This window comes from Staurois parvus, unplaced genomic scaffold (assembly GCF_062004578.1).
Source record: "Staurois parvus isolate SC_StPar_1 unplaced genomic scaffold, SC_StPar_1.0 ptg000988l, whole genome shotgun sequence".
Taxonomy (NCBI): domain Eukaryota; kingdom Metazoa; phylum Chordata; class Amphibia; order Anura; family Ranidae; genus Staurois; species Staurois parvus.
The window spans coordinates 7,129,049-7,156,607 of NW_028318784.1; the positions used below are offsets into that span (position 1 = coordinate 7,129,049).

The following is a 27,559-nucleotide window of genomic DNA, read 5'->3' on the forward strand; positions in this document are numbered from 1 at the left end:
AGTAAAGAGGTCACCTTTGGACAGCAGTATTGTCAGTCTGGGGGGAGGGGAGTGTTAGATTTACTAGCAGATTTAGATACGTTAAACAAATTGAAGCCAAACTCCAGCTAACACTTTATAAGCTGTTAAGGCAAAGTTTTTTCCCTTTTGGGATAAAGGTTTTATGTAAATGAATAAAACTGATCATTGTAAGCACATCTGTCCCTTATGTATCTAAAACATTTGCTGTAGAGCTTGTTTTGTGAAAAAAAAAACAGACTTACTGGCTGGCTCACCAGGTGAAAATAGAAGAAAGAAAGTCTAAAAAAGAAACTGAACACAGCCATCTCATCTAAGAATTTGTCATTTGCAATTTAATAAATTTTTGCTTTTGTGTCTAATTCTATTTTAAAATGAACTTGTAGTTTGCCCATGAAAATCAAAGCATGTTAATTTTAACACTTCACCAGGTGCACATACTTTGCACCTTACTTTTGTCACCTTGTAGGTAGGGGTTATGTCTCTGCATAGTTCATCCTTGGGGTGTGTCATAGGGGAGGGTCCCCCTGTTATCAATATAATGTCTGCATGGGGTGGAGCTAAGGAGATGTGTGGGAAGAGTTGGTCTGAAGGGAAGTTGAGGAGAAGCCCCTCTAGGGCAAGCCTTGAAAGGCTCCTCTGAGATGGGACCTAAAAATTAGACTAAAAGGTGATGACATGTGGTATTGTGTGAAACTTTTGGGTTCTTGAAGTTGAGAAGAAGTTTGGCAGTTTGAACAATTTGTGAGTTAGAACAATTCATTATGACTCAAGTAAAACATTAGAAAAGCAGCTGGTGAGGACATTCCTTTGTTACACACTCTTCTTGGGAGTAAGAAGTGGAGAGCCTCAGGCCAGGTAAGTGGGGGTGGTCAAAATGGTGGAGTGACTACCTAATACAGGTATGTGCACACCCTGCTTGAATCCTGTGGATGGAAGAATATGGTAGGTACCCTTGGCCAGGCTGATGGTGAACAGCAGCAAATCCAGATTGCTTACACTTTGCTTGTGTCTGTTTCTACTAGTGGGCAGACTAGCGACCTAGATTAGTAATAGCAACTGGAGTTAGGCAGTAGTGTTGGCCAAAAAGGAGACACAGAGAACTGTGAGGAATCTTGGGTGAAGCAGAATACCCTTTGGCACCAGAGGGCAAGCCCAGGATGCCGGCATATATGGTGAATGTGAGAGTCCCTTAGTAGGTCTGAGGAGCAGAATCCAAAGAACTGCATTATCTTTACCAGAGCTCTTAAAGGTGGAGATGGGTTTTGCTGCAGCGATTCACAGGTTGCGGCTCTCTGACCACCCAAGCAGACATGTACTGAGAACTGAGAATAGGTAAGCAGAAAAAAAATCCTTGCAGTACTGAGATGCTGGGATCACAAGTCTGTAGGTAACAGTCTAAACCAGTGGAAGTGCACAGGAATATGCAGAGGCACAGAGGAGGAAAACAGACTAGGAGTGCACAGGTTATGCTAACGAGATACTGGCTAAGACACAGGGGTTGATTTAGGCTAGGTTCACATATGTGCGGGTGGTGCCGCTGCGGATCCGCATGAAAATCCGTGCAGTCACACCACCTGCACTGAGGAATGCGGACCCGTGGGCAGGTGCCACTAATTTTAATGGCACGCCGCCCGCACTGGAAAACACAACCGTACTGGGAACCGAGGTTCCCATGTGGGCTGCGGTTTCCAAAGAAGTGCAGGGACACTGCGTGTCACGGGGCACGGGAGTCCATTCAAATGAATGGGCTCTTGTGCCCGTGCAACATGTGGCCCGCACGACGGCATATATGTGAACCAGGTGTCAGAGTCCTTTTACACAGGCGTTCCGCTTTTTTCATCAGTTCAGTCACGTTTTTTCAAATTAAAAACAGATCAGTGTTCATCAGTTTTTCATCAGTTTTTTTCATCAGTTTACATCCGTTTTTCATCTGTTCTGTTTTTATTTTACAGAAAAAAAATAGGGTTTTCTACTGTACAAAAAACGGATGTTAGCAGATATGGACATTAATGGATGTAAACAGATGATCATCCGTTTACATCCACTAGTCCATAGAAATACATGGGTGTCCATTTTTTTTATCCGTAAATGGACAGATGAAAAATGGACATACGGAACACCCGTGTGAAAGAGGCCTTACAAAGGCACATAGACTGTCCACTTTGCAAAGTGCAGTTGCACTATGCAAGATCAGTTGCTCCAGAGCTTAGTAAATGAGGTAAAGGTTCACTTTGCAAAGAGTGCCCAATCACATGCAAGGAAAATGAAAAAAAAAAAAACAGCATTTTTGCTTGCACATGATTGGATGATGGAAGTCAGTAGAGCTTCTGCTCACTTACTAAGCCCTGGAGAAATTGCACTTTGTAAAGTGCACAGTCTATTCTCCTTTAGTAAATCAACCCCTTAGATTGCCTAAGCCAGTGCCTTGGTGCAGAGGAGCTGGTAGATGCTTGGAGTACACAAGAGGGAGATTTACTAAAACTGGTGCACTCAGAATCTGGTGCAGCTGTACATGGTAGCCAATCAGCTTCTAACGTCAGCTTGTTCAATGAAGCTTTCACAATAAAACCTGGAAGCTTATTGGTTTCTGTGCAGAGCTGCGCCAGATTTTGCACAGTGCAGTTTTAGTAAATAAACCCCAGGGAGTAATGGTGGTGAAGAAAGGTTGGATGCAGGATGGGCTAGAAGAAAATCAATGGAAAGGCAGAAAGCACAGGGGAATGCTGAGATTAGAGATGCAATGTGAGGATGCACTGGGGATCACAGGAGGGATCACTAGGGAATGCAGGGGGCCTGCCTATTAGTGTGTGGACATGTTGCTCACACACCAAACAACCTGCATGGTAGCCCTTCAATACAACACCCTGTCTGTCATTGGCTGCAGTGCTGGACAAATTAGGAAGGTGTCGGCTGCACATAAAGGTAAAGACACCTGAAACAGATGAGGGTGACATCTTTCTTTTGCTTGCTGGCTACTCTATTCAACTGTTTAGCCCCAAGTCGCAACTCTGCCTGTCGACATGTGACATTTGCCAAGCACATGCACTATCAGACCTGTTTCACACAGGCTTCAACTTGTTTAGGAGCAGTGTAAACAGCAAGCTTTTTATAAAACTTTCAGCAAGCTTTTACAAAACTTTCTGCAAGTTTCGAGCAGCATTCTGTCACAAGTTAGCCTGCAGCCTCTTGTTTGTTTCTTACCTCCTTGCTGTTCCTTCACATGTGTGTTTCTCTGTGCTCACCTATGGGCGTCATCTGCTATTCCCTGGGTTTTATGTGCTTCCCTTTCATCATTTCCTGGCCTGCCTCCTAGCTGGCCTGTCTATTTAAGACATGCTCAGTCTGTCTCACTTTGCCTGAGCAATGTTGTTGTCTGACCTCCTGTGGTCCTCTGAGAATCCGTTCAAGTATATCTGTGTACCGACCCCGGCTTGTCCCTGACATTCCTCCTATATTGTCTATCCGTGTACCGACCTCGGCTTCGTTCTTGACATTGCCTGTCTTCCGCCTGTCCTGACCTCGGCTTGCCTACTGGATCTCCTGAGTCTACTCCCATTGTACTCTGCTCCTGCTAGCGGTCTCTTCTACCTCAGCTGGGTGTACCTGGGGGCCGCGACCTGGTCCCAGCCTGCTGCAAGTCCATCCCCACCATCAGGGGCTCTGGTGAACAAGCAGGCTGGGGCTTAGACTCCATGCCCTGGGGAACCCAAAGCTGTGGATTAAGAGCTCACTACCACAGATGCTGACACATTCTCTAAGTTTTTTAATTGCCCTTCAGCTCCTGTTTGGAAATGTTATATACAGATTATTATTATACAGGATTTATATAGTGCCAACAGTTTGCTCAGCGCTTTAAAATATAATGAGAGACAATACAGCAACAATACAGTTCAATACAAGAGGGAAAGGAGGGCCCTGCTCCTTGGAGCTTACAATCTAGGAGGTCAATCTAGATCTTAATGGTAGTGCCTGGTTCTCATTTTAGCCCTGGTTCACACTGCTGCAACTTCAGGTGTGACATTCGATTACAAATCGCACCTGAAGTTACATCTAATGTATTTCTATGGCACTGTCTTAATAACTGCGATTTGAAAAATAGTTCCTGCATTACGTTGTGATTGTACAATTCCATTATTATTGAGATAAAGAGGAGCTTTGGAAGAAGATAAAAGGAAGGGCAGCAATAAAATATGGGGAAATAAACTTGCAGATCTTTGCTGACCTAGCAGTGGACACATTAACAAGAAGGAGATCATTGAAACCATTACTTGAACAAATATGAAAACAAAGCGTTTGATACAGCTGGGGATTCACAGCATGTTTAATCGGTTGGAAAAATGGCCGCTCAGCAAGACTGAGATTCCCAGAGGATTTGGGAGACTTTTGTGAAAGACTGGAGTTCCAGAAAATAGATATTCCTGGGTGGGGGGAAGAGGAGAGGGAGATGGGGGTATAGAAAAGGAGAGGTGGCAGGCAGTTTCTAGGGGGAAGAAATAGTAGAAATGATGATGTGAGGGGTGGGGAGGAGAAGGAGGGATGTGGATTTTTTTTTCTTTCTTCTTTTCGTTTCATCCATCCTCCCACTCTTCTTTGATGATTAGAGAAAGGCGGGACAAGGGAGACGGGGTAAGCAATCTGGTGGAAGTTCATGGGCAGAGCTTCACCTTGAAGTTGAATCAAAGGTGGAATTAGGACCACAAATGATTCGTAGGCAAAGTATAAGTCTAAAAGGGTAGGGTGGGTATTGGGGGAGGGATAAAGGAGGGGGGGGTGAAGGGTATGGGGGGAGGGTAGTTAGGATAAGACTCTGTGATATGGTGGGAGACACATTAGTAAGAGAGGAGAAGAGAGGGGATGGAGGAGAGGAGAGAAGAAGAAGGAAAGAATGGAAGAGATACAGTTTGTAACTTACAATGTTAATGGATTAAATAGCCCCGGGAAGAGATTCAGGTTATTTAAGGAGCTTCAGCAGAGATGATCGTCAGTGGTTTTCTTACAGGAGACACATCTGGGGAGAGAAACAAATGTGAAATTAAATTCTAGATACTATCCAGTGTGGTTCTATACAGATTCCCCAATTAGAAGAGCAAAGGGGGTGGCAAAAGGATTCACGAAAAATATAAGGTTTGAGTTGGAGGACAGAATGGTAGATCCTGAAGAGAGATTTCTGTTTTTAAAGGGTAAATTACAAGAAATAGATTGTACAGTAGCAAATATTTATTGTGCAAATAAGAAACCGGAGATATTCCTAAAAAATGTCTTGAAAAAACTAATGGATTTCAAAAAAGGTGGTTTGATTGTGGCGGGAGATTTTAATCTCTGCATGGATCCGCAGATAGATACGACCTCTCCTGTGCAGAGGGAGGAGAGCAGGTCTCTGAGATCCTTGAAGAGGATGATATTTCAGTGTCAATTGGTGGATATTTGGAGAATTAAACATATGAAGGACAGGGACGATACGTTTTTCTCACATGTATTCGAGATTGGATTATATATTGTTGGAACATCGACTTATAGAGTCTCTGGTCAAAGTAAAAATAGAAGTAATGTCAATATCTGATCATGCTCCTATTACAATGAAATTAATATGGGGAAAGGAGTCGAAAGTGGGAACAGTATGGAGTTTAAATGAGACACTTCTCCTGGATCAAGAGATCGATCAAAGAATCAAAAACGAAATAGAGCAGTTTTTTGAAGAAAATGATACAGGACATGTGTCTGTAGCAACAGTATGGGAGGCTCACAAGGCTTATATTAGAGGAATCCTTATTGTGATTGGAGCAAAGAAGAAAAGGGAAAGAAGAGAAAAAAATTATTGGGCTCCTCAAGGAACCCTCTGATCTTGAACAGGTGCATAAAAGTAGAGTAACAAAAGAGATAATGCAGAGGGTAATAAATAAGAAAGAAGAACTAAATAATTTCCTGGAAGAAGAAAAGAGAAGAGTATTTAATAAAATGAATAGTGAGAGGTATAGATGGGGAGATAGACCAAGAAAGTATTTAATGAGGGCTCAGAGGAAAAAAAAATCTAGGAATTATATAGAAAATATAAGAGATCCCAAAGGAGAATTAGTATATTCAACCAAAGACATCACTACAGTGTTTAAAGAATATTATAGTAATTTATATAATATTACCCCCCATAATTCTACAAACAATGACGGAATAGGAAAAATTGAAAAAAGACGGACATATTTAAAAAATGCAGGATTATTGAAATTAAGTGAGGTACAATTGAATTCCCTAGAATCAGAAACAACGCAGGAAGAAATACAAGTAGCATTAAAAAGTACCATGGTTGGGAAAAGCCCAAGGCCAGATGGATATACGGTGAGTTATTATAAAAAATATAAAGAACTATTAGTACATAAATTAAAGATATGCATGAATGCATTGGGGGTATAAATGAGGCAGGAATCCCTACAAGCACATGTAGTTCTCATTCATAAGGAAGGAAAGGATGTCACTCAATGTTCAAGCTACAGACCGATTTCTTTACTGAACACAGATACTAAATTATATGCAAAATTCCTAGCAAATAGGTTAAAAGACCTAATACCTGAATGGACACATATAGATCAACTGGGCTTTGTTCCAGGGAGAGAGGGTAGAGATAACGGTTTGAGATCCTTGTTCCTTATCCATAAAAGTAGAAAAGAGAAAACCCCTGCGGTGGTGCTCTCAATCGATGCCGAAAAGGCATTTGATAGGGTAGATTGGGGATACATGATGGACACACTGGAAGTATTGGGGTTGGGAGTTAGAATGAGAGAATGGATAAGGAAGTTATACAGTGTACCCTCTGCAGCAATCATGGTTAATGGGGATTTATCAGAGTATTTTGGGATGCTTAATGGAACAAGACAGGGATGCCCTCTGTCTCCACTATTATATGTTTTGTCATTAGAATCTCTATTGTCTACAATAAGGAATAATACGGATATAAAGAGAATACGGATAGGAGACACAGAGCATAAGGTGGCAGCTTATGCGGACGATATGTTGTTTTATGTAGGGAACCGTAGGATAACATTACCAAATTTAATGAAGTCACTGAAAGAGTACAGGGAGATATCAAACTTAAAAATTAATCCAACAAAAACAGAGATCTTAAATATAAACTTTCCAAATAGAGAGAAAAATAAGATACAAGAGGAATTTCCCTTCGTCTGGAGAGAAAAAGAATTGAAATGTGTAGGAATAAAATTGACTGCCTCCTATAAGAACTTATATAAATTTAACTATATTCCATTGTTAAATGAGATTAAGGATGAACTAAGGAAATTAGGAGGGGGAAGCCCATCATAGATAGGTCGTATAAATCTGATAAAAATGGTAATTGTTCCAAAAATCTTATATAAATTTCAAATGATACCAATTAAACGTCCAGAAGTATATTTTAAAATAATTAAAAAAATGATAAGATATATTTGGAGGAATAAAAAACCAAGAATAGGGTATGAAATTTTGTGTAGAAATAAAGAGAAAGGTGGACTGGGAGTTCCAGATTTCAAAAGATACTATAACTCGATAATAATGGCGAGAATTTTTGATTGGACGCATAATGCAAAAGGGAAAAGCTGGGTTAAAATTGAAAATGTACTAAGTAAAACTAATTTAAGTAGGATCATATGGGTGCCCACACAACACCGAGGATTAGCAGATAGCACAAGTTGGTTCACTTTAAATATTTTAAGATTTTGGGATATATTGCACAGACAGAAGGGATGGGAATGTAATTCACTGTTAATGCCATTAGGGTCTACAGAGTTCTTTCCCTCGGGTAAAGAGGGTATCACAGGGAAGTGGATTAAGAAGGAAGATGCACAATTAAGGGATATAATGGTGGGGGAGGAAATGGGTTCACTCAAGGATTTGGAAAAGAAAAAGGGAGAAGTTTTCACGAGAATGGACAAGTGACATTATTATCAATTGAAACACTTTGTAGGGAAGCTTCCAAAACCCTTAAGAACTAGAAAAGATTAGAACCCTTTTGAACGATTATTGGATACATGGCGAGATGGGAAACACGGAATTTCTAAAATTATATAAGATACTCACTGAAATAAGCAGAGATATAAGGCCACCATATATAGAAAAATGGGAAAGAGATATAGGTGTAATAATAAATGAGGAAAAACAGAAAAAAATGTATAGATTAATTCATGAAAATATAAACATGCGGGAGGTAGAAATGAACTACAAATGTTTGGCAAGATGGTATATTACACCGAGTGTGGCACATAGATTGAGTGGAGATAATTCACCTTTGTTTTGGCGGGGATGTGGAGGTAGAGGCACTATGTATCACATATGGTGGGAGTGTCATAAAATACAGGCGTACTGGGAGAAAAGGTAGATAGGAGGTGTGGGGGGGGGGTAGGGGGGTAGAAAAGGTGATATGATAATTGTACTGTACTTGTGTTAATGTTTTTAAAAGAGTAAAATTGGATAATTTATTTACTTGAAAATCAATAAATATTTAAATAATAATAAAATAAGTTCAATTTGAAAAATAGTTCCTGCATTACATTTTCACCACTTCAGTGTAATTTAACTCTCATAGACTATAAGGTAAATGGCACTGAAATCACACCTGCATCTATATCAGGGCCACTTTGAAGCTGCACTTTAAATGGGACCACATTGCACCACCATAAAATCACATTCAGTGTGAACCAGGGCTTAAACAAGCTGCTAGCATGCTTCAACAGGCTTTCAACCAGCTTTAAGTAATGTGGGGAAGAGGCCCTTGTCTCCTGTCCCAAAGCACTCACCCCCACCCCTTCTGACCTGCCAGGCTGCATGCTCAGATAGGGGTCTGGTATGGGTTTTGGGGGGACCCCCACACCTTTTGTTTTTATATTTTGGCATGGGGGGGTTCCCCCCAAAATCCATACCAGATCTGAAGGGCTTTGTATGGGTGGGAGGGGACCCCACGCAGTTTTTAAAAAAATGTTTTAACTGCCGGACAATGTTGGCAATTCTTTTACATTCAGCTGTCAATGGGGAACCCCGCTGACAACTGAAATAATAAAGAATGTTTATAGTAGCTAAGCGGTATCTTACTGCATACTCAGATGCGGTAAGATACCGCTTAGTGAATTTCCCCCACTGTTTGAAATTTGTGGTTGGACTTTCGTTATGTTCGAATGTACGACCGTGAACCAAGCAGGGAGATGTTCAGCCCATCACTACTGGTAATGTGGTAACATTACAGAGGCGCCTTTTCCACTCACTGTACACTTATTTTAGAATCTGGTTATTATTACTATTATCTTGTATGTCCTATCTTATGAGAACATGTTTCCTGTTTCTGTATTTGTATTTTGTTTGTTTAAAAACTTCAATAAATTTAAATTGAACACAAGTGGTGCTGAAGCCTGCTAGCAGCTTGCTTAAAGTGGCAGTCAGCATTCCTATTAGGATCTGTGTTCAACCTTTAAAACTGGAGCTGAATGATACTTTGCTTGCAGTTCACTCTACTCATATACAAGCTGAAGCCCATGTGAAACAGGACTCAATGGAGGGAGGAGTAGAGAATCAGTCACATACATGAGTATGTGCCCCTGGTAGGGTTTTAAAGCAAACCTGTTGCTTTGCCCTGATTGGGCTCCCTTAGGCATAATACAGGGCTGCAGGAATTTTTTATTGTTAACATTTGATAATTTTTTTTTGCCTACTGTAATTTCTACTCAATAAAAGCAATCTAGTGGCTTGCAGTGTTAGCCTCTGGAATTCAAGATTCTATGTTGGTTTTTCACAGTTGCTACAGAATATAACAAAGACTGGTTAAATACACCAGAGATTTACAAAATCATTTCTTGGATAGCCTTTTAAATTAACAAAGTTTTCCATTTTTCTCTAAAATCTCATACAGCATTCTGCAGCTGGTTTCATAATATTACCACTCTGATTGCACTGCTCCTGTCACTCATATTATCCTGATAAAGGGCACCTAACCACCACAAATCAGCTCAACAGCTACTTATTCCCCTCAGTAAATGTTCCTCTTCTCAATTATTAATGGGAACCCAGGGGACATTCAAATGGACTTCCAAGCGAACTGTTTTTTTTTTCAGAGGGGAAGCCTTGCTGCTTTTCCGTTTCTCTGAAATTGAGTCTCTTAGTGTCAGAGATGGTGTAAAGACCTCTCACTTCCTCTTCATACTCTGAAATTGGACTAATATTGGTTTTAAGGCTCTTCAAAGCCATTTAGGACAATTTTCACATTTGTAAGTGGATTAGTGTTTAGTAGGCTCAGGGAGAGTAATGTCTGGCAGGGAGGCAGCCAGAGACATCCATAAAACACATGGCAGAACTTGTACATAATTGATGTGGAGAAAAGGGATGTGTTATTTTTTTTTTAAAGGTTGCAGCAGCAAATGTATCTTGTCACGTTCTATAAAAATATGTCTCAGATAAAGCTGGTGATTATCCCTTAGCTGCTTAGAGATAATGTATTAGTTTTAATGTACGTTAAATAGGGAAATGTTTGCAAATCTCCAGGTTGTAGTACATTACGTCTTGCATATAACATTTCTGTCACTCAGACGTGTAATTGCAAGATGATCAAGCTTTTCGGGTGTCTGAAGAATAATGATGCTCTGTGGCAGGTGGGATAGAATTTCTGATGGATAATTAAGTCAATTTCTACATTCTGCCCTAGAAAGTATTATAAGTGATATATATATATATATATATATATATATATATATATATATATATATATAAACACACTTGCAGCTGATATATCTTAAAATGTTCCATCAATTCAACAGGTCTGATTAACATTGGTGAAGAAATGTTAAAAAAAATTACAGGGCTACAATCAGGGCTGTCTTTTTGCAGAGGTACTCCTGGGCACAGTCCAGGGATCCCCAGGTGCATGGGGGATCATGTGTGGACAAAGGGGATGATCATTACAGCAGGTGAAAGCCCACATGTCCTGCTCCAGCTGCAGCAGTGAGAGCCACAAAAGATCGATTCCAGTTATTTCCCCCACCTGCTGTACTGATCTGAATTTCTCTCACTGCCTGGATCCTTTTTCTCCTTGTGTGTCCTCCCTCCTTTCCTGTTCTGCCAGCAGCAGCTGGAGAGCAGTGAAGGGCTGATAAAAATGTCTGGCCCCTTCCTTTTCTAAGTGAACACAGTGAGTGATTGTTTCTGATTACTCACTGTATTCATTCATAACGGATGCATAGTAAACTGCGTTTATGAATGCAAAGGAACCTCTGTCTCTTGTTCATTCATCTGCAGCACACCTGAGGGTACAGCGAAAAGGACTGGGGAATGTGTCCTCTGTCCCTTTCTCTGTCTCAAACTGAGCCTTCAGGTGTCTGTTTAGACCCCTGATATCTCACCAAGGGCTCCATTCAACAGCACTGTAACAAAAATGTAAAACATTATTAAATTAAAATGAACTAAATACAAAAAAAAATAGAATTGTAAAAAAATAAACATTTATAAAAAATTAGACTAAAATTTCTAATCAGAATAAAAAGCCACGGGCAATATGTGGCATAAATTAGCCACACCCACTGTATGCCGCAGCACGCTATGCACACCGCAGGTCACCATTTCCCTGGTAAGGGCCTCAGTACATTACTTACTCAGGTGCCCATGATGCTGTTAAGGTGGCAAGGGTAGACTAGTCATTTTTTAGAGATTTGTATAGCAGATGGAAGTTTGGATGGCTTTTTAAGGGTATAGGAATCCGTTCAGACTGACCTTTGTGGTAAGTTGCTAGATTATAAAATGCTTTTCTTCCATGTTTCAGTGTATCAACCATAATTTCCTGATCAATAATAGCTGGTGCTGGATCCTCCACTGGCGAGAGAAATATGTGTAAATTGTTAGAGATTTAAAACTTTCTGCATGTACCCAATTTAGCATGGTACAGGATTTATGCAGCAAATTAAATCATCCATTCAAACATTTGGTTGGTTGTATATGTCGCCAACACACCTTTTCTTTATAAATGTAATAAATTTATTTTGTATATATTCAACTAGTAACAAATAAATGTGACCATGTAAAGCTTTGGGTTCCGCTCCAGGTTTCTCTCCCTGACCCTGGCTCCATCCAGGCCATGAACCCTACACATTTCGCCCTGTCCACAGGGCTTAGTCATGGAGGTTAGTCACAAATAAATGCAAACATTTGGAGCAAGGCATAGTTTATTAATCAAGGCAAAGCTGAAAAATTAATTTATAAAGAACAAGGGATGCTGTTGACATGCTACATCTTCTGTGCGGAATGTACACAATATACAGAAATATAACAAATTAAGATACCGGTTTAATATAATTATAATTAAAAATGTACAGTCTTAATCCCAGCCTGTGTTTCCTGTACAGAAGTAAGCCTCTGTCTACTTTTGACATTGGACAAGTGACTTGTGAGATTAGATCACGTTCACCCATCCAGTATGTAATCAAGTATTTTAATTAGTACTACATATAGTCAATTTAAATGCATATCTAACCCACAGTCAATGCTTTGCATTTTTAAAACTCAGTATATCAAGGAGTGAAATATAGTATAACGATTATCTAATCATGAGTATAATAAAATAACCTCATAAATTATTATGTGTTCTAATTTATGTCAGTGCTCCACTTACAAGAAGGCTCCTTTTCAATCTGCGCTAGTGGAATAAACCTTTTAAATGAATAATTTTAGTGTCTGCAAAGGTTATGCCAACTGAGCAGTGTTTTTTTGGCACAGCGTGATTTGCAGCTCCACTCTGAGAAAAGAGCTTTGAGAGAACGCATGGGACAATAAATGACTAATTATAAAAAATGCAAATTCTAAACAACTCACATCTCACCCACACAATTACAACTGCAAGACAAAATGTCAAGCTGAAATCCTTGGTCGCTGGGTATCATCAACCTAAAGACTGAATAACTCAAATGTGCCCTTACACACTGGTCAAATGAATAAATATATGTTTTATGAGAATATTTCTTCTATTTTAAATTTAATTAGGCTTGTATGGCATGTAAAGTGACCAACCCTTGGAAAAAGCAGAATAATTGTTAGAGATGAGATATCACAGCAAAATCATTATAGGGTATGTTTCTCTAACCTATATTGTCAAGTTTAAACTGATTTTGTTAAAATGATATATAACATATTTAATTTCTAAGATAACCAATTATGATTTCAAGGGAATGTATAATGGTTAGGTATAGTCACTGTATGGCCACAGTTTTGTAAACACCTGTCCATGATACCTTCTATATCACCAATAGAATGTAGAGATACCTCAGAATTATTGAGTTTGCAAAGATATTTTAGACAATTTTGCTCTTCCAACTTGTTGGCAACAGTTTGTGAAAGAGTTCTTTTCTGCTCCAGCAAGACTGCTCTCATTTCTACAAAGGCAGCTTAATAAACACATGATTTGATGGGTTTGATGTGGAGACCCTTGAATGGAGTGCAAAGATCCCTCAAACCTATCGAGCACCTTTTGGATGAACTCCGATTTTGCGCTAACTCAAACATTAAAAATGCTCTTTTGGCTTATGGGCACAAATGTTACAGACACACTCCACAATATTGTGGAACGCTTTCCCAGCAGGTGGGAGCCAAAGGCCGATATAGCTGTAAAGGAGATTGGGCGGGAACTCCATACTAATGCCCATAGTTTTGGAATAAGATGTCCGACAAACACATATACTGTATGTGAAGTTCAGTTGTCCACAAACTTTGGTTTGACCTTTTAATCTATTATTAGTCATAACTCTTGGTCATGGGGGAGCGCAAGTAAGTGCACTCTTGTGACCCGCATGAGAAGTATCACCTTACTTATCATTTTAGTAAAAGGGCCCTAGAAAGATAAAATCAAATAAAATTACCCCCCCTCCCCAAAAAAGTATATACAGTTGTGTTCAAAATAATAGCAGTCAGACATCACTAACCTGATCAATCACTGTTTTTGGTAGAAATTATATTTCTACATGGCAAATAATTTACTAGCAGTTGTAGTAGAGTAATAGAAATCCAACAGACCCAACAGTCATGACATGCATGCTGCTGATTCTGTGTAATTGAATCAAGGGGCATGTTCAAAATAATAGCAGTGTGGAGTTCTATTAGTGAGGTCATTCATTCTTTGAAAAACAGGTGGCAATTATTGCCCTTATTTAAGGAAGGAAGGCATGTTGTACATGCTGGTTACAGTGCATTTTTGAAATTCTGAGGAAAATGGGTCGTTCCAGACAATGTTCAGAAGAACAGTGTACCTTGATTAAAAAGTTGATTGGAGAGGGGAAAACATATAAAAAAGTGCAGAAAATGATAGGCTGCTCAGCTAAAATGATCGCAAATGCTTTAAAATGGCAACCAAAACCTGAAAGATGTGGAAAAAAGCGAAAAACTACATTCGAATGGATAGAAGAATAGCCAAAATGGCAAGGACTCAGCCAACAATCTGCTCCAGGAAGATCAAAGAAGGTCTAAAGTTACCTGTGAGGACTGTTACATTTAGAAGACGCCTATGTGAAGCCAAGCTATCTGCAAGAAGCCCCTGCAAAGTCCCACTGTTGAAAAAAAGACATGTGCTGAAGAGGTTACAATTTGCCAAAGAGCACATTGACTGGCCTAAAGAGAAATGGCGCAACATTTTGTGGACTGATGAAAGTAAGATTGTTCTTTTTGGGTCTAGTGGCCGGAGACAGTTTGTCAGACGACCCCCAAACACTGAATTCAAGCCACAGTACACTGTGAAGACAGTGAAGCATGGTTGCGCAAGCATCATGATATGGGGATGTTTCTCATACTACGGTGTTGGGCCTATTTAGCACATACCAGGGATCATGGATCAGTTTGAATACATCAGAATACTTGAAGAGGTCATGCTGCCTTATGCTGAAGAGGAAATGCCCTTGAAATGGGTGTTCCAACAAGACAACGACCCCAAACACACCAGTAAACGTGCAGCATCTTGGTTCCAGACCAACAAGATTGATGTTATGGAGTGGCCAGCCCAATCCCCGGATCTTAATCCAATAGAAAACTTGTGGGGTGACATCAAAAATGCAGTTTCTGAGGCAAAACCAAGAAATAGAGAAGAACTGTGGAATGTAGTCCAATCATCCTGGGCTGGAATACCTGTTCACAGGTGCCAGAAGTTGGTTGACTCCATGCAACACAGATGTACAGCAGTTCTCAGAAACAGTGCTTATACAACTAAATAATCATTAAGTGATTCAAAGGAAAGCAAAATCTTCAAACATTTTTCAGTTTATATAGTGAATGTTTGAGTTTGTAAAGAAGAATACAAACACTGCTATTTTTTTGAACAGTCTAATATTCACTTTTCTTCAATTTTTTTAGAGGAACAACACAAATTTGATATATTTTTCTTTATGTTTTGATTTGGAATAGAATGCGTAGTGTTCCCAATGCATTTGTGTGTATGGAAATAAAAGCTATTAGAAGGATTTTGAGCTTTATTCATTTTTTTCAACACACTGCTATTATTTTGAACACAACTGTATATATATATATATATATACACTGTATATATACACACACACACACTACAGTATATTGCCAAAAGTATTGGGACACCCCACCAAATTATTGGATTCAGGTGTTCTAATCACCTACATGGCCACATGTGTATAAAATCAAGCACCTAGGCATGCAGAATGCTTCTATAAACATTTGTGAAAGAATGGGTCGCTCTCAGGAGCTCAGTAAATTCAAGCGTGGTACCGTGATTTGTTGCCTCCTGTGCAATAAGTCCATCCGTGAAATTTCCTTGCTACTAAATATTCCACGGTCAACTGTTAGGGGTATTATAACAAAGTGGAAGCAACTGGGAACAACAGCAACTCAGCCACAAAGTGGTAGGCCACGTAAAATGACAGAGCAGAGTCAGCGCATGCTGAAGCGCACAGTGCGCAGAAATCGCCAACTGTTTGCAGAGTCAATAGCTAAATACCTCCCAACTTTGTGCGGCTTTCAGATTAGCACAACAACAGTGTGTAGAGAGATTCATGGAATGGGTTTCCATAGCTGAGCAGCTGCATCCAAGCCTTACATTAAGATCAATGCAAAGCGTCGGATGCAGAGGTGTAAAGCACACCGCCACTGGACTCTAGAGCAGTGGAGACCTGTTCTCTAGAGTGACGAATCACGCTTCTCAGTCTGATAATCTGATGGATGTGTCTGTGTTTGACAGTTACCAGGAGAACGGTACTTGCCTGACTGCATTGTGCCAAGTGTAAAGTTTGGTGGAGGGGGGATTATAGTGTGAGGAGGTTTTTCATGGGTTGAGCTTGGCCCCTTAGTTCCAATGAAGGGAACTCTTAAGGTGCCAGCATACCAAGACATTTTGGACAATTTCATGCTTCCAAATTTGTGAGAACAGTTTGGGGATGGCCCCTTCCTGTTCCAACATGACAGCGCACCAGTGCACAAAGTAAAGTCCATAAAGACATGGCTGAACAAGTTTGGGGTAGAGGAACTTGACCGGCCTGCACAGAGTCCTGATCTCAACCTGACAGAACACCTTTGGGATGAATTACAGTGGAGACTGACATCAGTGCCTGACCTCACAAATGCACATTTGGAAGAATGAACAAACATTCCCATAGACACTCTCCTAAACCTTGTGGACAGCCTTGTTATAGCTGCAAAGGGTGGGTCAAATCAATATTGAACTCCACAGACTAAGACTGGGATGCCATTAAAGTTCCTGTGCATGTAAAGGCAGGCATCCCAATACTTTTGGTAATATAGTATATATATATATATATATATATATATATATATATATATTTGTTTGTAGCACACTACGCTGTAATCCACATTATAGCACTGGATAGCACTGCCTAACACAGCAAATCACTGAATTGCATTATACTGCACTGTAAAGCACAGTATAGCACTGTATCTGTGCATACACTCCTTATGCTCTCCCTATTAGGGATGTGATTTGGGTTTGCCGCTACTATGGGTTTTCCACGAATCCTGCATTTTCATGGTTTGCAGACCTAATCTCATTGGGCTGTATTCCTTGCAACGTGTAACACACTGCATAACTTTTGAACTTAAGTTGATGCCGATAAGTGAGGACCCCACTGGGTGTCCAGCTTAGACCACTGGACAGTGTGCTGTCTGATGGGACCTGCCACACAGTAAAATAGTTTGTTATGAAGAGGCGAATCCACCTTTTCCCCTGACAGCGTGGATCTCTACACTTTCATTAAAATGGATTATTCATTGTTTACCAATGACTACATTAATTACTCATCTTTCAAATTTTAAATGTTTGCTGCAGGGTGAATTCTCCATTGCGCTTCAAAAGTTGTAGTCTTTTCCAGTGCTCTGATACTGGAAAGGTGTCACACAATGTTTCAGCAGCTGGGACTCAACTGTCAATTTCTAATGTTTGCTGCAGGGTAAAACATGCTTTGTATTTCAAAGTTTGCAACCTATTCCAACACTGCATAAGTGCCACACAATGGTTTCGCAGCTGGACCTTAGCTGTCAAATGTATGCATGGTAAATCCTACTCTGTATTTCAGAGTTTTCAGCTTATTTCAGTGCTCCATCACTGGAAAGGTGCCACACCATGTTTCACATATCTGGACCTCAGCTGCCAAATTTTAGATGTTGGCTGCAGGGTAAATTCTGTGATGTGCCTCAAAGTTTGTGGTCTTTTCCAGTGCTCTGATACTGGAAAAGATCCACACAATGTTTCTGCAGCTGAACCTCAGCTGCCAAGTTTCAAACGTTTGTTGCAGAATAACCCTTATTGAAGTAAATTAAACAAAGGCTTGATACCAGGCTGGATCTCCAGTGAAGTAGGCTTTTTTGGCTGGCCTGGAACAAGCAATTCAAGCAAGTTCAAAGAATATGGGCCTGCGGGCCCTATTTATAATAATTTGAACAATGGAACCATATGTGTTACATTGAATTAGCTTCAAAAATCAGGTAATAATATCTATCTTTACTTGTATATAGACTTTCCCAAGAACAGTATATCTGTCTCTCCCTAAGGCAGTGTTTTTCAACCTTTTTTGTGCAAAGGCACACTTTTTTCATGAAAAAAATCACGAGGCACACCACCATTAGAAAATGTTAAAAAAATTTACCTCTGTGCCTATATTGACTATATATAAAGTAATTCTCTTGAATAGGAATCAAACACAAAGAAATTATTTTATAATTACTTTATTATGAAATAATAAAGTATTTTATAATTGGACCCGGGGGCCGGACCAAGAGTAGATGAATGATGTGTATGTGTCATCCATAGTAAGTATAGTAATATTCCCCCATAGTAAGCATAGTAATTAATCCCCCATATAGTAATTCATCCCCCATAGTAATTAATCCCCCATATAGTAATTCATCCCCCATAGTAATTCATCCTCCATATAGTAATTCATCCCCCATAGTAATTCATCCCCCATAGTAATTAATCCCCCATATAGTAATTCATCCCCCATAGTAATTCATCCCCCATAGTAATTAATCCCCCATATAGTAATTCATCCCCCATAGTAATTAATCCCCCATATAGTAATTCATCCCCCATATAGTAATTCATCCCCCATAGTAATTCATCCCCCATATAGTAATTCATCCCCCATAGTGTAATTCATCCCCCATAGTGTAATTCATCCCCCATAGTAATTCATCCCCCATAGTAATTCATCCCCCATATAGTAATTCATCCCCCATATAGTAATTCATCCTCCATATAGTAATTCATCCCCCATAGTAATTCATCCCCCATATAGTAATTCATCCCCCATAGCAATTCATCCCCCGTATAGTATTTCATCCCTCGTATAGTATTTCATCCCCCGTATAGTATTTCATCCCCCGTATAGTATTTCATCCCCCATATAGTATTTCATCCCCCATATAGTATTTCATCCCTCATATAGTATTTCATCCCCCATATAGTAATTCATCCCTCATATAGTATTTCATCCCTCATATAGTATTTCATCCCCCCATATAGTATTTCATCCCTCATATAGTATTTCATCCCCCCATATAGTATTTCATCCCTCATATAGTATTTCATCCCTCATATAGTAATTCATCCCTCATATAGTATTTCATCCCCCCATATAGTAATTCATCCCTCATATAGTATTTCATCCCCCCATATAGTATTTCATCCCTCATATAGTAATTCATCCCTCATATAGTATTTCATCCCTCATATAGTATTTCATCCCTCATATAGTATTTCATCCCCCATATAGTATTTCATCCCCCCATATAGTATTTCATCCCCTCATATAGTATTTCATCCCTCATATAGTATTTCATCCCCCCATATAGTATTTCATCCCTCATACAGTAATTCATCCCTCATATAGTAATTCATCCCCCATATAGTATTTCATCCCTCATATAGTATTTCATCCCCCCATATAGTATTTCATCCCTCATATAGTAATTCATCCCCCCATATAGTATTTCATCCCCCCATATAGTATTTCATCCCCCCATATAGTATTTCATCCCTCATATAGTAATTCATCCCTGATATAGTAATTCATCCCCCATATAGTATTTCATCCCCCCATATAGTATTTCATCCCTCATAAAGTAATTCATCCCTCATATAGTATTTCATCCCCCACAGTACTATCCCCCCCCCCCCTTCTAGTAAGCCAAGTCCCCCGTGTCAATTCACTTACCTTTTGCGTTCCTCTCGCTGTCTTCCCGCGCCGTTCGGGTCTTCAGGGCGGACTGTGAGAGGAGCCTAGCTCCCCTCCCCTCACGTTCGGCACGCTGCCCCGCCTACACACATCCTGACAGCCACATCCGCAAGCCGGATTAAAAGGTCCGCGCGGACTTTTGGGGCTGCCAACCGAGAGGAGGCAGGGGAGCGGCCGACCGAGAGGAGGGAGGGGAGCAGGCGCCCGGCACACAGAAGAGCCGCATTAGACTGGGTAAAGAGCCGCATGTGGCTCGCGAGCCGCGGCTTGCCGACCACTGAATCATTAGATTCTAATGATTGGTCTATTTGTGAGCCGAAGCCACATGTTACAGATGAAATTGGAATTTTTCCCACGGCACACCAGACAATATCTCACGGCACACTAGTGTGCCGCGGCACAGTGGTTGAAAAACGCTGCCCTAAGGTATAAAATAGATGTCTTGGCATTAAACATATTGTTCCTTCTGTCAGGGTCAGAAAATGTGACTTTTATGAAAAAAAATTATGACTTTTTACCATTGAAATCCTGTTACCTCGACCTTGAAAGTCCTACATACTACCTCTTCATACAACTCTTTATATATGTATTGTATGTGCATGCAAAGCTTTAAATGTATAATGTTTCCACTATAAGTCAGGATAATAAAGATATTTAATATCTATAAATATAACTATATTAATTAGTAATATATTGAAACATATTAATAATAATTAATATAAATGACATTCAATATATAGTTAAATGTAAACATTTTCCTACACTGTTTTGTATTTCAAAGTTTGCAAACTATTCCAGTGCTCCCACACAATGTTTCTGCAGCTGGACCTGAGCTGCTAAATTTCTAATGTTTGCCGCAGAGTTGAGTCAACATTGTGCCTGATAGTTTGTAGCCTATTCCAGTGCTCTGGCACTTAAAAATATTTGTGGCTATTGTATCTCATTAAACATCTTCTAATATTTATTTCAAGATAAAACATGCCTCTTCCCTCACTTTACTATATTGTACCCTAACCAAGCTGCTTGCATTCTATCCAGCCACTGAACAACATTTCTCAAATAGTACACTCTAATGTTTATTTGAAGATGAAAACTGCCTTATCTCACCCTCTTATGCTGCAGGCAACCAAGCTGCTTACATACAGTCCAGCCTATGAACGAAATTTTAGGTTATTGTCACTCAAATATTACTGTACACTCTAATTATTATTTCAAGATAAAACCTACCCTACGCAGTATCTACCTCTTACACTGCAAACTTACCATGATGCTTACATAGTGTGCAGTCACTGAACAATATTTGTGGCTATTGTCTCTAAAATAATAAATGTTTATTCTGATATAATGCCTGCCTTGTCTCTACCTCTTAAATTACAGCCTAGCCAAGCTGCTTACATACTGTCCAGTCACTGTACAGTATTTGTGGCTATCATTTCTAAAATAATGCATTCTAATATTTATTTTAAGATAAAACCAAAGTCTAATTTCTCCCTCAACTGTACTGGGGCAACACGTTTAAAGGTAGGGGAGGTTGAGACTGGGCAGCACACAGCCTTACAGCATAGGTAAGATGCTTTCCCACCCACCCTAATATTTGTCTTTTTCATTGCAGATTTGTTTCATCATGAGGTAGAGGCCTGTTGACCAGATTGGGGAACCTCTCAGATGTTGGAACAAGCTCTGACTGTGCTGGGGAGTTCTAGTATTACAGGCAGAAAAAGAGAAAGGGAGACTGAGACAATGCATGTCTGGCATGATAGGCAATATCCAAAGGACATGTCTCAGCCTCCCCATGGGCAGCTGAGTGTAAGCAGGGTTCAGCTGCAGGAAGGGGGCTTAAGATGGCCAGGAATATGGCATGAGCAATCTGGACTTGGGTGCATATGGGTCTTGGTGGAGTCTAAGAGGACTTAACTGTGGGCATCCTCAGTTATAAGAAGGTGACCAGGTGTCATGACGTCAGGCCCGGTGCAGCAATTCATGTGTCCCCAGGAAAGGTAAACCCTACTTGGAGAAACCATACCGAGCTGCAGCTCTGTCACACGTGCTTCCTCTTCCAGCATGACTGCTAGGGGGAACAGGAGCGAGTGTTGAGAGTGGTTCACTGGGGCAACTGTAGTCTGTGCTGTATATAGTGTATACGTGTTCCTCTCCTACAGTCCCTGTTCACACTTGTACACTCCATTGTACAGAGGTACTTCTGAGGGCATTTTACCAGACCCCAGCCTAACGCCCGAAGGTGGCTGCCTAAGCTGCTTTATTGTGGCGCCAGCCCTGCATGAGGCAGAGCTCATAGTATTCCAGATATTGGGCACTGTTAAACTCTTTATAGCCTACAGAAGATGATCCTTTAATTTTTTTTTTTTTTGTAAGTGCGTGGGGTTTCCAGTCAGATGACCACTGTGATTGGCTGTCAGAACATCACATAAACAGTGACAGCATGGTCTCTGTGTTGGGGGCACTGAGTGAGCATGCTCCCAGCACAATCAAGGGATGCCTGCTAAACATGTATACTGTATGTGGCAGCATGACATTAAGGCCCACTGCCGTGTTGCCACATTTTTTACCATGAGGTTGTATTGTTCAGTTCATAATTTGATCAACACCTTACGCTCTGCCCAATTCTGGATCAGATTTGACATGTCCTCAATCAATACATAACAAAAATAACAAGATCCCAACTTTGGTGACAACATTCTTTTGAACTTTCCTTCTTAAAAGGCAATAAATGCAGCTACATTCAGTGGCAAAAGCCTTAATGCATTTTGTACTTAAATGTGCTTAGTCATAAGGACCTTATGGGTTATGACTAAGCACTGTTAAGTGTGAGATGCCTCAAGGTAACTATAGTCCTTGCTTTTATCAGCCAAGCTGTCTGCCTGAAAGCAATAGAGTCTCTACAGTCTGTAATGACGTAAAACACCCACAAGGCACATGGTAGCCGGAGATCTCGTGATCTTTGTCTAAGCTTGAGAGCAGCAATTTTTGTTCATGGCAGGAAAGAAGTGCTTTTTTACCCCAAAGAAATAACGTACACATTTTATTGATAGGCTCAATTTAAAACCAACATTTACTGTTTTCCATTAAAACAGAACTAAATTTGTAATACTGTGAGTATATGGGCTTTTAATAAGTGCAAGTTCTGCAAAAATCTACATGCTTTTTTTTTTTTTTTGTTCATAAATAAACCTTTAATTTCAAATTACAACAGTGAAAATAAGAAGTTTATCAAAAATTTAAAGTATATGTGAACCCTTACCTTGTAAAAACACTCATTCACTTTAAAATAGAAATGCAAGGGAAACTTTTGTGTACAGATTTTAAAAAAAACAAAAAAAACTTTTTTTCTATTCTATATAAGTCAGCACATGACCTCTGTTTAAAGCTGTACAACTGGCGTAGAGAGCTAGGGGTGGAGACTGAGAGTGGGTGTGTCAGCAGGAGTTAAGGCAAAAGAAGTACACTGATCTTCCCAGTGAAGATCTGTGTAGGAAGGGGCATGTCAACACAAGTCTTGGCCATTGGAGGAGAGGCAGGCTGTGCTCTCAGCACAGCTAATAAAACTGAAATTTGATTTAAATTTAAATGCTGAGATTAATGTGCTTTCATACCTTGCGTGGTTAATTTGAAATAGGAAAGTAGAGGGACTTGTGGGATCTCCAGGCATTTTTTCACAAAAAGGAAGCAGTGCAAAGAAAGCAGAATACGTTTTAACACATGTACATGTTACAACAGACATATATCAGGAATATGAAGGGTTGGGGTAACATACTCTTTAGTATGAAGATGTTGTAGTGGAATATTGACACTTTACCCAAATAATGAATCTCATCATCATTAATTAGTATGTGTATTATTATTACATAGCAGTTAAACTACTTAATATTAGAATTTTGTAGAGTATTGCGCTATATACAAATGAGCATATAATATTTGAACTACCCTTAGATATTATGGTGTATTTTCATAGTCATTAAAAAAGAGTTCTTTTGTTGTTTTACATTGTTCTTCATGAAGCGTCCTTCACAGAGAACTCAAGCTTCATAAATGCTGCATTGTTCTTACTTAGCTATATGGTATTGCATAACTTAGCACGCATTTAACAAGATACATATTTTTTATGTCAATAACTTTTATATAAATTATTCTAAAAATTATAGTTATAGACATTAATATCCACATTATCTTGACTTGAAAACATCACACATTTAAAGTTTTATTTGCAGATATAATACATACAGTATATAACGAATTGAATGAATAGTTAGCATATGAGACATTTAGCTTTCTAGGTCGAGGTAACAAGAGTTCAATGTTAGAAAGTCATAAACATGTTTTCTGACCTTGGCTGAAAGAACAATAGGTCCAATGCCAAGACAGCTGTCATCTAACCTTGATATGATGGAGTCTTATCAAGGCAAGAAGAGTTATCTACTGTTCTCGGCAAAGTCTATATAAGTACAAGGTGGCATTATTATCTGATTTTTGGAGATAATTCAAGGTAACACATATGTTCTAGTTTTCAGATTATTATAAACAGGGCATGTGAGCCTGTATTCTGTGAACTTGCCAGAATTGCTTGTACCCAGTAGGCCGAATAAACCTACTTCAATGCCTAGTGTTGATCCTTTTTTATTTTTCTTCAATGTAAACCCTAACATATTGACATTTTAATTGTTCAAGCTATTAAAAAAAAACAATTGAGACATGTTAAAATCCAAAATATGTTTTTCACTTTTTCCATTCCTTTGTCCCATTGTATTGCTGCTGATTTCCTGCAGCCGCTTTGTAACCACTTCATTTCTATGTGCACTCCAGAGATGTTTGCATGCAATATTTCAGTGTGGAAAACATAGTTAAAAAAGTCAACTTCATATGAATAAAACAAATACATTGTTCTGTTGGTTTTATTCATATCATGTTGAAACTGCATTCTTTAAAGTATGAATGTATCATCTATCTTTTATCACATGTATACTTTAACAATGTCTGCAGACAAATGTTAATAAATACATTGCAACCTTTAGCCCTGATTAAGGGGGACTGTTGAGCCCAGGCTGGCCACATAGCTATTCCTTTGACTCTTATTACATGAGCCTATTCAACACTGTTGGCACTTTCAGTTTTTGAACATATTTTTGCAGATCAAGTACCTGGGAAAGCTCTAATTTATTCAAGTCCTCTTCCAAGTAGCTGCCTCAGTTCTACTGAGAATCAGGATCATACCCCAGCAATATTAGCCACATGGGTAACACAAACATTCACACTTCCCACCTTGTCCTTGCACAACCTTCATCTGTCTAGACACATTTAAAGTGTTACTAAAATCACAATAGTAAAATCTGTTTGTATATGTAGTAAAGCATGCTTGTTATACTTACTGTGGAACCTAACGGGTTAATATTCTGCATTGTGTAAAAAGGCTGTTTGATCCTGTCTTCTCTGACCCTCCCTTTTTCAATCAATCTGCTTATAGTGAAGAGCTCTAGGAGTCACTCTGCACATGCTCAGTTTAGTATGTATTGCTAGAGTCTTGTTTTCTTTGGGAGGGTGCATGTGATTATCACAGGACCAATCAGCACTGTCCATACAGAGGGTTAGGGGTTATTCAGCCTCATAGGACAGTCAGAGAAGAATGAAAACACCTCCTACAAAAATCCCTGTTGCAGTGTGTGCAAACCTGGTCAAGAACTACAGGAAACGTTTGACCTCTGTAATTGCAAACAAAGGCTTCTGTACCAAATATTAACACTGATTTTCTCAGGTGTTCAAATACTTATGTTCAGCAGTGCAAGACTAATAAATTCTTTAAAAATCATACAATGTGATTTCCTGAATTGTTTTTTTAAATTCTGTCTCTCAGAGTGGGAATACACCTACAATGTGAATTTCAGACCCCTCCATGATTTCTAAGTGGGAGAACTTGCAAAATCGCAGGGTGTGCAAATACTTCTGTTCCTCACTGTACATAATTAGAAAAGTTAAAAAAGACCATTTAGTTCCACCAATAAAAAAACAAAGAAAATCTCCATAAACAAAACCCTGTACCCACAGTTCATCCAGAGGAAGGCAAAAAAAAAACTCCATATAAAGCATGGTCCAGTTTGTTCCAGTGGGGGAAAATTTATCTCTAATCTCCTGATCCCTCTGATCTTACTGTGAAAAAAACTTTATGTATGTGAAGGTTTAATCTCTTTTCTTCCAAACTCAAAGAGTGCCCTTTTGTCCTTTGTAATGACCTTCAAGAATTTCCATGTTCTGTGTACTGTGTGAGACCAGATATAGTGGATGCAGGGTCCTGGGTTTAGTAACACTTTAATGATGTTTGGGTTACATAGTTACATAATTAGAAAGGTTAAAAAAGACCATTTAGTTCAACCAATTAAAAAAATAAAAAAACAAAGAAAATCTCCATAAACAAAACCCTATCTCCACAGTTCATCCAGAGTAAGACAAAAAAAAACCTCCATATAAAGCATGGTCCAAAAAATAATTTCGAATCTCCTGATCCCTCTGATCTCACTGTGAAAAAACCTTTATGTATTTGGAGGTTATATCTCTCTTCTTCCAGACCTAATGAGTTCCCTCTTCTCCTTTGACCTTCAAGTGAATAAAACCACCATACATGAATCAAAATTTGCAGAGAATTTTGATCCATGTATGGGCAGGCTAATTACACCCAGGTCAATCCATCGATCAACTTGGGTATAGCCAGCCTGTTGGATTTTTTTTACATCCGATTAATGCCAACCACTGCAACCATTGTGTTTTGTCCACCAGGAAGGCACTTGCACCCCCCTCCTGAGCAAAACACAATAGCATTGCGGGAGGCATTCCCCCATCAACACTGACTGTGCTGATGGGGGTTATGAGCAATTTTCTTTCTTTCCACTTATGGTGGAAAGAAAGAAACTTGAGTAATCTATGTGCTGCTTTACTCTACACCAAGGTCATTATATAAACCACCTATGTATTTATATATGTGATCATATTCCTCCCCTGTTCCTTAACTGTCTCTTCTCAAGAGAGAAAAAAATAATTTCCTCTAATCTTTCCTCATAGTTGAGCTCCTCCATGCCTCTTATTAGTTTGGTTGCCCTTTTGTACACTATCTCCAGTTCCCTGATATCCTTTTTGTGAACTGGTGCCCAAAACTGAACTGCATATTCCAGATAAGATATTGCTAATGATTTGTACAGGGGTAAAATGATCTCTATCTCTGTCTGCAGTCTTTACCTCTTTTAATACCAGAAATTATTTTGCTTGCTTTAGAAACTGCAGTTTGGTGTTGCATGCCAATATTAACTTTATGATCTAGACTAGAAGACCACCCAGATCCTTCTCCACCATTAATTCCCCCAGCTGTTCTCCTCCTAGTATGTATGATGCATGCACGTTTTTAGTCCCCAAGTGCATAACTTTACATTTATCTAAATTGAACATCATTTGCAGCATACAGTAGTTCTCCAATTCTATAGTGCATTGAGGTTGTCTTGTAAGTTGGAGACATCCTGTAAGGACATTATTCCCCTGCATAGCTTGGTGTCATCTGCAAACACTAAAATGGTACTTTCAATCCCATCTTTATATTATTTATGCAGCACCCCTCTAGATAACCAGGAGGAACTAGCTAGTTTATTTTTTAGCTAGAGGCTGGATAGCAGCCTGGGCATGAGTCAGCCAGGTAATTTTAGGTGAGGACTGAGGGCTCTATAGATTAGTTCTCTGATACCTCCCCCTGCTCTAGAGACTTGAGAAGTTTCTAGAAGGCAGTGGGTGGGTGAGAGGGAGGGACTGATCTGCACACTTAAGGGACTCTGGCCAATCCCCAA

At 39.5% G+C, this 27,559-nt stretch overlaps 1 long non-coding RNA gene across 1 annotated transcript in view; it reads right to left on the bottom strand.

The window, feature by feature from the left end:
- Positions 1 to 4,313: 4,313 nt before the first annotated feature.
- Positions 4,314 to 27,559, bottom strand: part of LOC149441416 (uncharacterized) — a 32,167-nt gene continuing 8,921 nt past the window's right edge. The window contains exons 2-4 of the long non-coding RNA XR_016307386.1: positions 11,752 to 11,850; positions 4,934 to 5,029; positions 4,314 to 4,685 (exon numbers count right to left, since the gene is read on the bottom strand). This is a non-coding gene — a long non-coding RNA (uncharacterized LOC149441416). The remainder of the gene's footprint in view (positions 4,686 to 4,933; positions 5,030 to 11,751; positions 11,851 to 27,559) is intronic.